This window comes from Myxine glutinosa, chromosome 10, assembly GCF_964187855.1.
Source record: "Myxine glutinosa chromosome 10, kmMyxGlut1.1, whole genome shotgun sequence".
Taxonomy (NCBI): Eukaryota; Metazoa; Chordata; class Myxini; order Myxiniformes; family Myxinidae; genus Myxine; species Myxine glutinosa.
The window spans coordinates 74,948,924-74,961,223 of record NC_136270.1 but is presented as its reverse complement, the minus strand read 5'-3'; the positions used below and the strand labels follow the sequence as shown (position 1 = coordinate 74,961,223).

At 44.0% G+C, this 12,300-nt stretch overlaps 1 protein-coding gene across 1 annotated transcript in view; it reads right to left on the bottom strand.

The window, feature by feature from the left end:
• The window catches only part of LOC137433454 (uncharacterized), a 500,692-nt gene that overhangs the window by 334,448 nt on the left and 153,944 nt on the right, over nucleotides 1-12,300 (bottom strand). The window lies entirely within an intron of this gene.

Below are 12,300 nucleotides of genomic sequence, written 5' to 3'. Positions count from 1 at the left end.
ACATTAAGAATGAGAAAATCACTCGCTGGCGTATCGAACTCGCCGACTTCTGTTACACCATCAAATATCGCCCAGGGAAGGATAACCGGGCCGCCGATGCCTTATCACGACCGGCTACATGCGCGGGTATCACCTCTTTGGAGGGCCTACGGGTGCTGCATGCCACTGCGGGCCATCCCGGCGTGACGCGTTTCGCTCATTTTGTGCGGCGTGGCAATCTCCCATACTCAATTGACGATATCCGCCGTATCTGTCGCGACTGCGCTATCTGCGCGGAAATCAAACCGCATTTCTATAACCCTCCCATGGGGACTCTGGTTAAGGCTACGCGACCGTGGGAACGCTTGGCGATGGATTTCAAGGGCCCATTGCCGGTGTCGAGCGGCTCTCGCTATCTGCTCACTATCGTCGATGAGTACTCGCGATTCCCCTTTGCTTATATGTGCGCGGACATGACTGCTGCCACGGTGATGCGATGCTTACAGAACTTGTTCTCAATGTTCGGGTACCCGGCCTATGTCCATACCGACCAGGGTGCGGTCTTCTTGTCTCAGGAGGTGCGCGCTATCTGCTCCAAAATAACATTGCTTCTAGTTACACCACGCCGTACAGACCCCAGGCTAATGGGCAGATCGAACGCTTCAACGGGATTATCTGGAGGGCCGTCATGCTCAACCTCCGGACCCTCGGCCGGGGCCTCGATAAATGGGCTTGGTCGCTACCTGCGGCGTTGAACTCGATCAGGGCTCTCCTGTGTACGGCAACCAACCAAACTCCCCACGAGCGACTTTTCCACCACCCCAGGAGCACGGGGTGTATACGGTCTTTGCCCAGTTGGCTCGCTGGCCCCGGGCCGGCCTACCTTAAACGGGCGGTTCGCGCGAGCAAGTACGACCCCCTAGTGGACAAAGTGCAGATTCTCCAGGCTAATCCTGAGCATGCTCGTGTGATGACGACTGATGGCCGTGAGACTACTGTCTCCGTCCGTCACCTTGCCCCTTGTGGGGTCGCCGACCTGAGTAGGGAATCGGACGGACCGACCGAACCCATCTATGAGACTATGGCCTCTCCCGAAGCTCCCATCGCCGAAAGTCTACCGACTCTCCCCTCGCCGGGTCTACCTGGGCCCGACGACTTGGAGTTACCCCCTTCGTCACCCGACCCTGATGGCGCCTCCGACGCCGGGGACACAGGGATACGTGATGCCGTACCCGGGGAATTTCGGACGCGTGCTGGCAGAGAAATTCGCCGCCCGGCCCAATACGGTTGGGTCGACTGATGTTCCGTACCCTGTTCGTGCTGACGCTCGCTCGCTTCTAGCCGCACCGCTGTATAATTCTGACGGGGGGGAGAATGTAGTGAAATCGTATTCATACTGAACCCGGGGGTGATGCTCGCTGCTCGTTGACACCGCTAGGGGCGTGACTATAAGACCCGCTGCTGCGGACGGTGCTCCGAGACTTCTCCTGTGACACATTACATCTGGTAGACTCGCTAACGGTACGCCAGCATAGAATATCCAGCTTGCTTGCATTGAATGTTATGAATGGTCCCATGTGATGCCACATCGTATACTTATTGCATTTCCTGCATTACAGGATGATGTCATGATCTAAATGGAATTAAACCACAAGTTGGACTAAAGTTGTGTGGACCTGATTGGTTTTCCACAACACCGATAACATCATCAGCAACATATCTTATTCCCCATGGGGAGTACTTGACAATGAGCCACGTTTCAATTTTTTCCAATGGGCGTTTTGGGAGATATAGAGTTGTAACGTTTTTTCTAAGATGGCGTCCGTCCCACGTGAACTATGACGTAATAATTATGAATAAAAATTTATAAAGGCGGTGGCATTCCTATGCTAAAATTTCGTGCCAATCAGACCAACGGTTGCCGAGAAAATGAATTTTTAAAATGCAGGCACACACCCGAATACTTAACCCTGTTTTCCCTTCGCAAGCGCAGGTTAAAAGGGACTTCAGAGTCTGATTCAGTCTTGCAGAGACAGGCAGAAACGTGAGCATGAAACACAGGAATTATACATTCACCTTCTGGAGTTGTAGACATTTATGTTCTTTGGGGAAGAATAACCTCATGTTTTAAATTGTAATGAAGAAACACAGCATTATAATTTAGGGAGAGAAACATGTTTTCTCAAAAGTATGAAACAATGAATCACAGATAAATTGCCACTCCCACTGGTAACATTTGTGAAACATAAAAAGGTTTTATGAAGAGTCACAGTTATTGCCCCGTCGATGAATAGCGTTATTTTATTTTCTAATCCTAATCCTTTTGCCAGAGATGTAAGTGTTAGGAACTTGAAAATCACTTTAAAAAATCGAAGTCAAATATCATTTTGTGGGGTTTTTTTAGACTTTTAAAATCTCGTATAAAAACCCCTTAGGAGACTTAAACTGAAAGCTTAAGCATAACATCTCTGATATTTTACTGCATCTGAACGACTATCGATGTTCCTTCCCCACCCCGCCCTCCCCTTTCCCCCATCCCCTTCTCAGGGTCAAAATAATTCATCGAATAGCGTACTGCTTATACACTTCCCCAAATCTAAGTTATCTATTCATCGATATTATATTCCTCTTTCACTCCAGTTTTTTCAATCACAATCAATTTGAGCTTTTTTCTGCAAGCCTTTGAGGAGGTGACAATTTGGTATTTGAATAGCATGCAATCACCTGTTCGCTTTGATATTTGCACACCCTGACACATTGAAAATGAGCAATTAGGAATGCAAATTTCTCTGACTTTGATGTACCAGACTCTGCTGAAGAGTGTTGGTTATGTCGAAGCAATTTCTTGTCAAGGGTAATACTGGGTGGTTTGCCATTGGCTTCCCAGCAGTAGTTAGGCCAGGAATTTGGAATTTGTTAATGGTGCTGGAGATAGCTCATTCACTCTTCTGCAAGGACATCATGGGATATTTAACATGCACCAACTAATGTCAGTAGATGGGCCACCGAGTTTAACATCCATGCGAGGGACGGCACACGCATTGATGAATCGCTCTGCCTGTGTACCATTGGGATAACAGTTTTCAGTTATTCTTATTAGTCCCCTGCCGGTTCCACCAAAAGCGACGATATGTTTGCTCTCTGCCTGTCTGTCTGTCTGTCTGTCTGTCTGTCTGTCCATCCGTCCGTCCATCCATCCCACCTGTGGTTTTCTAGACTGTTTCCCCCATACCCTTTAACATATTGAACTGAATCTTGGCACGTGACTTTATTATGACAAGATAAAGAACAAGTTCGAGTTTCAGGGAGTCTCACCAATTTTCCACGAAGTTCGGGTTTCGTGGTATTTAACCAATTTTCCATGGAATTATTCCCTTTTTGGACTTGGAAAATATCACATATTATACATGGGTCAGTTTTCCAGACTTTTTCCCATTACCCTTTAACATATTGAACTGAAACTTGGTACGTGGCTTTAATATGATAAGTTGCAGAACATTTCGAGTTTCAGGGAGTTTCATCAATTTATTTAATTTGTTATGGATTTCCTCCAAAATATTGGGACAGGTAGGGGACATGTATTGCAAAGCAATTCTCCCTTATGTTCTTATTGTTGTCCTCCTTGTCCTTGTCCTTGTTGTTGTCATTATTATTACCCGATATCACCTGAGTGTTTATCTCTTTCTTCAGTGTCATTATAGTTGGCCATGTATCCCTCAAGTTTATTGAACTCTCCCACAAGCTATGACACTGGCACAGAACACTACAATAGGAGAGAATGCAAGTAGTTGCGAAGCAGGTAAGTTGTTAGAAACAGTTTTTTTGGAAATTGCTTAGAAAATTTAGACAAACAGTCTCTCAGATGGCTTGGCAGTGGAAAAGCCCGATTGTTTTGCTTTATCCACAGTGTCTTCTAATCTGAAAGTACTGAGAAAAAAAAGATTTGACAATTACCAGGATAAGTAAAATTATCACCAATTACTTGCGCAAATAAAATATTGTGTTAAAACGGACTTTAAAACAAATGACTCAAATAAAACAAATCAATTTTAGTTGGTAATTTGGGTACTTTATGCCAATCTGCATGAACAGCACATATGAATACTGCAATCTCGAAAAGGTGATTTCATACTTCATAATGTTCAATTATTGGAATTAGTAATTATATTAACTAGCAACAGTACCCGCCCTAAGGGCGGGGCTTCAATTGGGAAGCCCAAATGAAAAGGTAAAATATCAGAAATTGAAGGCTTTTTTGTTTTAAACGATTCATTTAAACATCCGTTGAATCATATCACACGCAAATCATCAAAATCTAAACAATACATGGCTAAACTACATGGACGATCACGTACCACGTACGTCTCGCGTCTCGCTCGCTCTCATGTTGTCCCGATAATGATCCTTCCGCAGGTTCACCTATGAAAACCTTGTTACGACTTTTACTTCCTCGAGACAGTCAAGTTCGCTCGTCTTTTCGGTGCACCGGCACGAGCCGAGATCGGCCCGTGCAGGGGCTGATCCGAGGTTTCCCCTTCTCTCCCCATCTTGTCTTCCGCTCCCTCTTTTTATATATTTTGTTTGTCTGGTTGATTTGTTTGTGAAGTAAATGTCAGCTCTTTCACGAGCCTCGATTCAGTATACAAAAAAAAAAAAATCTCATCAAACCGTCCGATCGGTAGTAGCGACGAGCGGTGTGTACAAAGGGCAGGGTCTTAATCAACGCGAGCTGATGACTCGCGCTTACTGGGAATTCCTCGTTCGTGGGACACTGTCTCAAGCCCCAGTCCCCATCACGGATGGGGCTCAGCGGTTTACCCAAGCCTGACGGCGAAGGGCAAGGTACACGCTGGCCCGTCCAGTGTAGCGCGCTTGCGGCCCCGGACATCAAAGGGCATTAAACGTTCATTAAACATTAAACGTTCATTAAAGGATTAGGAAACGAAAAACATAACGAAATTACGTTCACACCATCACGTCAAACACCACCGTGAACAAGTACATCGTCACAACATCGTCACAATGAGAACATCGTCACAATGAACGTTATGCGAACGCGAATGTTATGTGGGAGTCCAAACCTGAGAATGCTGGAGACCAAAGCTGAATTGGGAAAACAAAATAGCCTATTTTACTCCCAGGGATCCCAGGATTACCCACCCAAAATATCTTTGCGATCGGTTCAACAGTTTTTACGGTACCTTCGAACAGACAGACAGACATTTGGTGAATTATAGTAAGATAGCAGAAATTTCCTCCATGTTGAGGAGACATCGTTTTCTCAAGTGATTAATGTGATGCTTAAAACAGAATTTTTACATTAAATACTGCACGGCCCAGTCTATAAAACTGAGTCAAGTATATTAATTCAGAAAATTAAAGGTTATTTAATGGTTTTATTTAACTAGCTATAGCTTGCTTCCAGCCTACGTATTGCTGCCCATCTCAGGGAAGTGTCGGGATGTGTTTGCCACGGCTTATGGTTTTAAGGGACATGCAGTTTTATTTTTTACCACAATGTAACCATTCTTCTGTATACTCTTGTACCAGCAGTTAACAAATATTTTGCCAACAAATTTAACTGGGTTAATATTGTCGCATGGACTGCCGCCTTGTAAACTGCTTAATTGCAGCTGGCGTAGAGGCCGAGCACACCGAGGTCATTCAAGATGGTCGGTATAAGGCCAAATTTAACACGGGACACTCCGAGTCGATGCTCCACGTTTTAATGAACATGTCTAAACATACTTATTATTAGGTTGACAAGCATCACCAATATAGATCCCCAGCCCGAGATTATCATGCGTTTAGGACTGGTTTTGCGTAGGAAGCACAGTGGGAAGACACGTGCACAGACCATGGGAAATAAGCACACACTTCATTAGGCACAGGACAATGTCAACAGAATTCCAGGATACAGACACAATGATAAATGAACTCACTTGATAGACAGTGAAAGAACTAAAACCCCGTAAGTGGCCACACAATCACACATGCAAACCCATTCACTCAAAACTAATCGAGATTGAAAAGGAGCAGGAAGACCATCATGGAGTCCCAGATTAATGGCCACAGCTTGCACAAGATCCTCCAGTCATGCAGCTGACAGAAGAGCATCGCTCTCAGACTCTGTATCAGTCCTTCTCGTTCTGCTTCTCCAGTCCTTCTTTTCCATGGCTGTGAGAGCAGGCCTCCTTCTCCACTTTCCCTGTCCTTCAGGCATCCACGTTAGCCATTCTCACTAATCATGGGCCATCCCATGCCCTAGCGATAGCATCGCAAGGCAGTCAGTGGTGTCGACGTCGGGCAGTGCAGCCCAAATGCGCATCTCTGTATTTTACATGCCAGCAATCAGGAGCAGCCATGTGGGTGGGTGGAGCTTCTTCCTCTTTCCCAGGGTGGCTCTTCCCCAGGGTGAAGAGGGAGTGTGTACAAGAGCACGCCGCAGTGACGACCGTGACGTTTCCGAGGCGATTCTCTCGCCCGGCTCCTGCCCGATTCGAAACGGTAGAATGAAAGGACAAGATACCTTACCCTTCTCTTGATATTAAAGGTTACAATACTGTCTCCTAGTGGCGCACAAATACCGGATGACTTATCCCTATTCACAGGTACTGGTGAATTAACGGGGGTAGAAAATATCAAGGTTTTGGATGGGGGAAGACAAGAGATGGTGGTGAACAGCTGTTTTAAACAACCTGGAGGAAGGAGTGGGATTGAAGAGAGGGGGTTTGTTCCAGAGGTGGGAGTAAAGAGGAATGAAAGAGTGAAGGTGAGCAGAGAGTCATGATTTTGGCAATTTCACCAGAAGAGGGTTGCTGGCAGATCTTGTGTGACCTGCAGGAATACTTGGGGGACAGAGCACAGATAGAGCTGGGGGAGCAAGGCCGGAGAGGAGCCGGTAGAAGACAGAAAGATTGCCTACCTGACTGCGGTGAGTGAGTGAAAGGCCCCCGCAATCGGCTTCATCGCGGGAGATTCGCCGATTCATCTGCATGACTGATTTTGTCAGTCATGTAGCAAGCATGTTGGGAATTTGGCCAGGGTGCATGCACATAATGACCTCCTCTTTTACAAAATGCATCGAGGGATCTTTATTATCCAACAGCTAATAGTAGTAGACAGGTCACCCAGTTATATCGTCTCTCCAAAGGAGGGCACACCCAATGATCCAAAATCCTGCATGCAAATCACAGGGGTGATAGTTCATATAGTCAGGTCAGAAATGAAAAATCAAACTGGGAAAGTATGAGTACACTCCCTGTGAACTATCATGTCCGCACAAGGAAACCCTCATGCGGAATATTGCATGTCCGAACAGTGTGCGTAATTGATTGGTTATTCAAGCAATTGTAGTAATGCTGGTAGTTATATGGTGTCGGGAATTTCCAATCAACTTTATAACCTGTGACAGATTTTAACCAGAAGATTAATTCATTATGGCTCATCATGAGTATTAAAATGTAGATATCGGATGGTGAAAGCGGTTGTGGAGAGTGTATATTTTGTTTGTTTTTCATTTTCAGTCTGAAGAATGATTATATTAACCTTCTCTGTTGGAAACGGTAACAGTAAATCCTGTAGTTCATAAAATATCCCAAACTTGTGTTTGCAAGCTCCAAGGCCAAGCTACATCCCAGCATGACAATCCACACCCTTTATAGGGTTTGCACCATACACCTGAATGCACATGATATATTATCAGTACAAACAAGTCAAAGGTCATGGAAACAACATTAAACCATTCAATATAACATTCAAGAGCTTAAAGTATATGCTTGAAAGAACAGCACTTTTGGCAGTAGAAAAGTTTCACTGTGGCCGAAACTAAAGCCTGTTGGTGAAGGAAAGGATCAAAATCCTCTCTTATCATTCTTGCAATTCTCTTTTTCATTTTGGTAAATTGAAACAGGGTTCCAGGTATTTAAAACAAGGTTGCGTACCAAGCTGTTTTCGTATGTTTATTAATCATAGCAAATTGATGATGTGTATTTCTGCTTAAGATTATTATATCTATTGTGGCAACTTCGAACAAACTTTCAACAAATCTTTTTGTCATTCATAATATGACAATAGAGGACCCTTATTTTTCAATTTTATATTCCTTACATCGTTCAATTACACACCCTTAGGTTTAAATTGCCTAAAGTCGTGTTTATGTGCATGCTTCCATGATCGGGTGTCGGAGTGAACTCGATTCAATGTACAATGTGCGCTGAGTGGGTTCATCAAAAATGTAATGGTTTGAGAGGGTCATTTACCAGTGTGGCAGCTACATTCAAATGTAAGGTGTGCACAGAGGGAGCTGCAGATGGAGGAAATGTTGAGTTGGATCTTGGAGACGGCGTGAAGCTGGAAGGTGTGAAAACATTTTGCTACCTCGGAGACATGCTGAATGGAGAAGGTGGATCAGACTTACAACGGTTGCTAGAGTGAGATGTGCATGGAAGAAGTTTCGGGAAATGAGTGGCGTGCTGATGAGGAGGGGAGTGTCGTTGAAGCTGAAGGGAAAGGTGTATGCTGCATGTGTGAGAAGTGTTATGATTTATGGGAGCGAGACATGGGTAATGAACGTAGAGCAGCAACGAAGGCTGGAAAGGGTGGAAATGCGAATGTTTCGGTGGATGTGCGGAGTATCGTTGAGAGAGAGGAGGACAAATGATGAATTGCGAAAGATGATGGGAATAGAGCCTGTGATGGATGCTGTGAAGAGAAACAGGTTGAGATGGTTTGGTCATGTGTTGAAGAAGGATGAAAGTGATTGGTTGAGAAGAGTGATGGAAATGAATGTAGAAGGAAGTAGAGGATGGGGGAAGACTGAGAAAGACCTGGCTAAAGATGGTGGAAGAAGAAATTATGTGGTGGTGAGGCGTTTTGAATTATGTGGTGGTGAGGTGTTTTGAATTACGTGGTGGTGAGGTGTTTTGAATTACGTGGTGGTGAGGTGTGTTGAATTATGTGGTGGTGAGGTGTTTTGAATTACATGGTGGTGAGGTGTTTTGAATTACATGGTGGTGAGGTGTTTTGAATTACGTGGTGGTGAGGTGTTTTGAATTACGTGGTGGTGAGGTGTTTTGAATTACGTGGTGGTGAAGTGTTTTGAATTACGTGGTGGTGAGGTGTTTTGAATTATGTGGTGGTGAGGTGTTTTGAATTACGTGGTGGTGAAGTGTTTTGAATTACGTGGTGGTGAGGTGTTTTGAATTACGTGGTGGTGAGGTGTTTTGAATTACGTGGTGGTGAGGTGTTTTGAATTACGTGGTGGTGAGGTGTTTTGAATTACGTGGTGGTGAGGTGTTTTGAATTATGTGGTGGTGAGGTGTTTTGAATTACATGGTGGTGAGGTGTTTTGAATTACATGGTGGTGAGGTGTTTTGAATTACGTGGTGGTGAGGTGTTTTGAATTACGTGGTGGTGAGGTGTTTTGAATTACGTGGTGGTGAAGTGTTTTGAATTACGTGGTGGTGAGGTGTTTTGAATTATGTGGTGGTGAGGTGTTTTGAATTACGTGGTGGTGAAGTGTTTTGAATTACGTGGTGGTGAGGTGTTTTGAATTACGTGGTGGTGAGGTGTTTTGAATTACGTGGTGGTGAGGTGTTTTGAATTACGTGGTGGTGAGGTGTTTTGAATTACATGGTGGTGAGGTGTTTTGAAATATGTGGTGGTGAGGTGTTTTGAATTATGTGGTGGTGAGGTGTTTTGAATTACGTGGTGGTGAGTTGTAATTGTCCCAAACTTTCAGTCTGCACCTACCCCTCCTGTATGTATGTGCTGAGGGTCTTCTTTTTTTTCTTCTTTTTTTTTCAACCTACATTGCTTGTAAAATGAAATATCACAAACACTACAAATAAATTTGTGCAAAATAATTGTTTGTATTATGATTGGTGTGAATCAGGACAAAAGAGCAACTCAGGTACAGTCATCTTCAACTAAAACATGCCGGTTCCTTTGTAACGACACGTGGTGAGGCGAGACAAGCTCGTATGTATATGTATGGATATGCAACATGAAGAGGATAGTTTATTTTGCATAATTTATTGACACAATTAGGCAACTCACAATCACTTGAGTGGCAACTCCATGAAATTTCCGTGGGGCATGCCTCGTGATATTGTGAATGGGTAGCAGGAGGTAGTTTGGATTATTACCCTCACCTGAGGAGAGGGTATTGCATTTGAGTCCATTTATTTGTCTGTTTGTTTGTCTGTTTGTTTGTCCGCACAGAATAAATATGATTTTCTCTGCAACCGTTGGTCCGATTGACGGGAAATTTTAACCATAGGTACAGCTCCACCTGTATAATTTTTTAAATGATAAGTATGACGTCATAGGTCACGTGGTATGGCCGCAATCTTTGAAAAAACGAAAACTTTTGCACCTCTATATCTCCGAAAGCACTGTATAGAAAACAAATTGACACATGGCTCATTGTAAAGATCTCTCCATGTGGAATAAAATATGTTAATGATGTCATAGCTGCCTCCATTATGACGTCATAATTCGACAAGTACAAAACTTCATCTGATCAAGATAAAATTTCTTGAGCGTCATCTAGTGATAAATTGGTGGAGAAAAAAAAAATGATGACGTCATCAGTGACGTGATTCGGGCCGCCATATTTGTTTTAACACAAAAGCCATAAAAACTACTGAAAACACATCCTGGCGAAGGTCTGCAATCTCCGATTACTCTTTCTTGTTACCCTCGCCAGAGGAGAGGGTATTGCATTTGAGTCTGTTTGTCCGCACAGGATAAATACGATTTTCTCTGCAACCGTTGGTCCGATTGATAGGGAATTTTCACCATAGGTGCAAATGATAATTATGACGGCTAGGTCACGTGGTTCGGCCGCCATCTTGGAAAAATCGAAAAAGTTTGCACCTCTATCTCCGAAAGCGCTGAATACAAAAAATTGAGACATGGCTCGTTGTAAAGAACTCTCCATGGGGAACAAGTGAATCCTCTTGGATTGCGCTGAGGTTCGGGCATGGAATTTCTAGGAGGAAGTATAATTTGTATGCAATGAAAGTACATGTAATATGGGATCGAGTAAGATCGAGTAAGCTTCACCAGTGCGCGTGCGCGAATTTACGTCACGTCGGCAGCGAGAAGGCGTTCCCCAACACGAACCAATCAGGAACTGCCACGCCCACTTATATGATCTCCGAATTCCTGTGACAGGAATTAGCGTTACACTGGCTGGAAGTCAATCGCTAAAGGCGCTTCCTCAGCGCCAATCACCAGTGCGCGTGCGCGAATTTACGTCACGTCGGCAGCGAGAAGGCGTTCCCCAACACGAACCAATCAGGAACTGCCACGCCCACTTATATGATCTCCGAATTCCTGTGACAGGAATTAGCGTTACACTGGCTGGAAGTCAATCGCTAAAGGCGCTTCCTCAGCGCCAATAAAATATGTTAATGCTGATGTTATAGGTGCCCCCATTATGACGTCATAATTCGACAAGTACGAAAACTTCATCCAATCAACATGAAATTTTTTGAGCCCATGTCGGCATAAACTGTTGGAGGAAAAAAAATAATGATGACGTCATCAGTCACGTGGCTCGGCCACCATCTTGGAAAAACCGAAAAACGTTGCACCTCTATATCTCCGAAAGTGCTGAATAGAAAAAATTGAGACACGGCTAATTGTAGAGAACTCTCCATGGGGAATAAAATATGTTAATGATGATGTCATAGGTGCCTCCATTATGACGTCATAATTCGACAAGTACAAAACTTCATCCGATCAAAATGAAATTTCTTGAGAATAATCTAGGAATAAATTAGTTTAGGGAAAAAATAATGATGACGTCATCGGTCACGTGGTTCGGCTGCCATATTTGTTTTAACACAAGCCTTAAAAACCACTGAAAATACATCCTGGCGAGGGTTTGCAATCTCTAATTGCTCTTTTTCTTGTGATGCATATCTTACTGCTACCGAGATTGTGAATGGAGTGAAAGGAGAAGTTGGGAAGGTAGGAAAGCATGTTATGAGGAAGTAGGTGAAGGTGGTGATAGCATAATAATAATAAGGTGGATAGTGGAGGGGAAAGAGTTTAATATTCCATCATTTTTAATGAGGTAATGACTTAATAATAAGTAATGATGGAAGAATTATATCTTATTTTGAAGAATGAAAGGAAGGGGGAGAGGAGGACAGAGAGTCAGGGTGGGGGTAGAGAGGGGACAGAAAGTTGGGAGAGGGAGTTTCAGGCTTTGGGGGAAGGAAGGGGGGAGATGAGGAATTGGAGTTTGGAGGTGAGCGGGGAGCTTTAAAGACTTGGTCACATTTTACACGACACGGAATTTCCGCA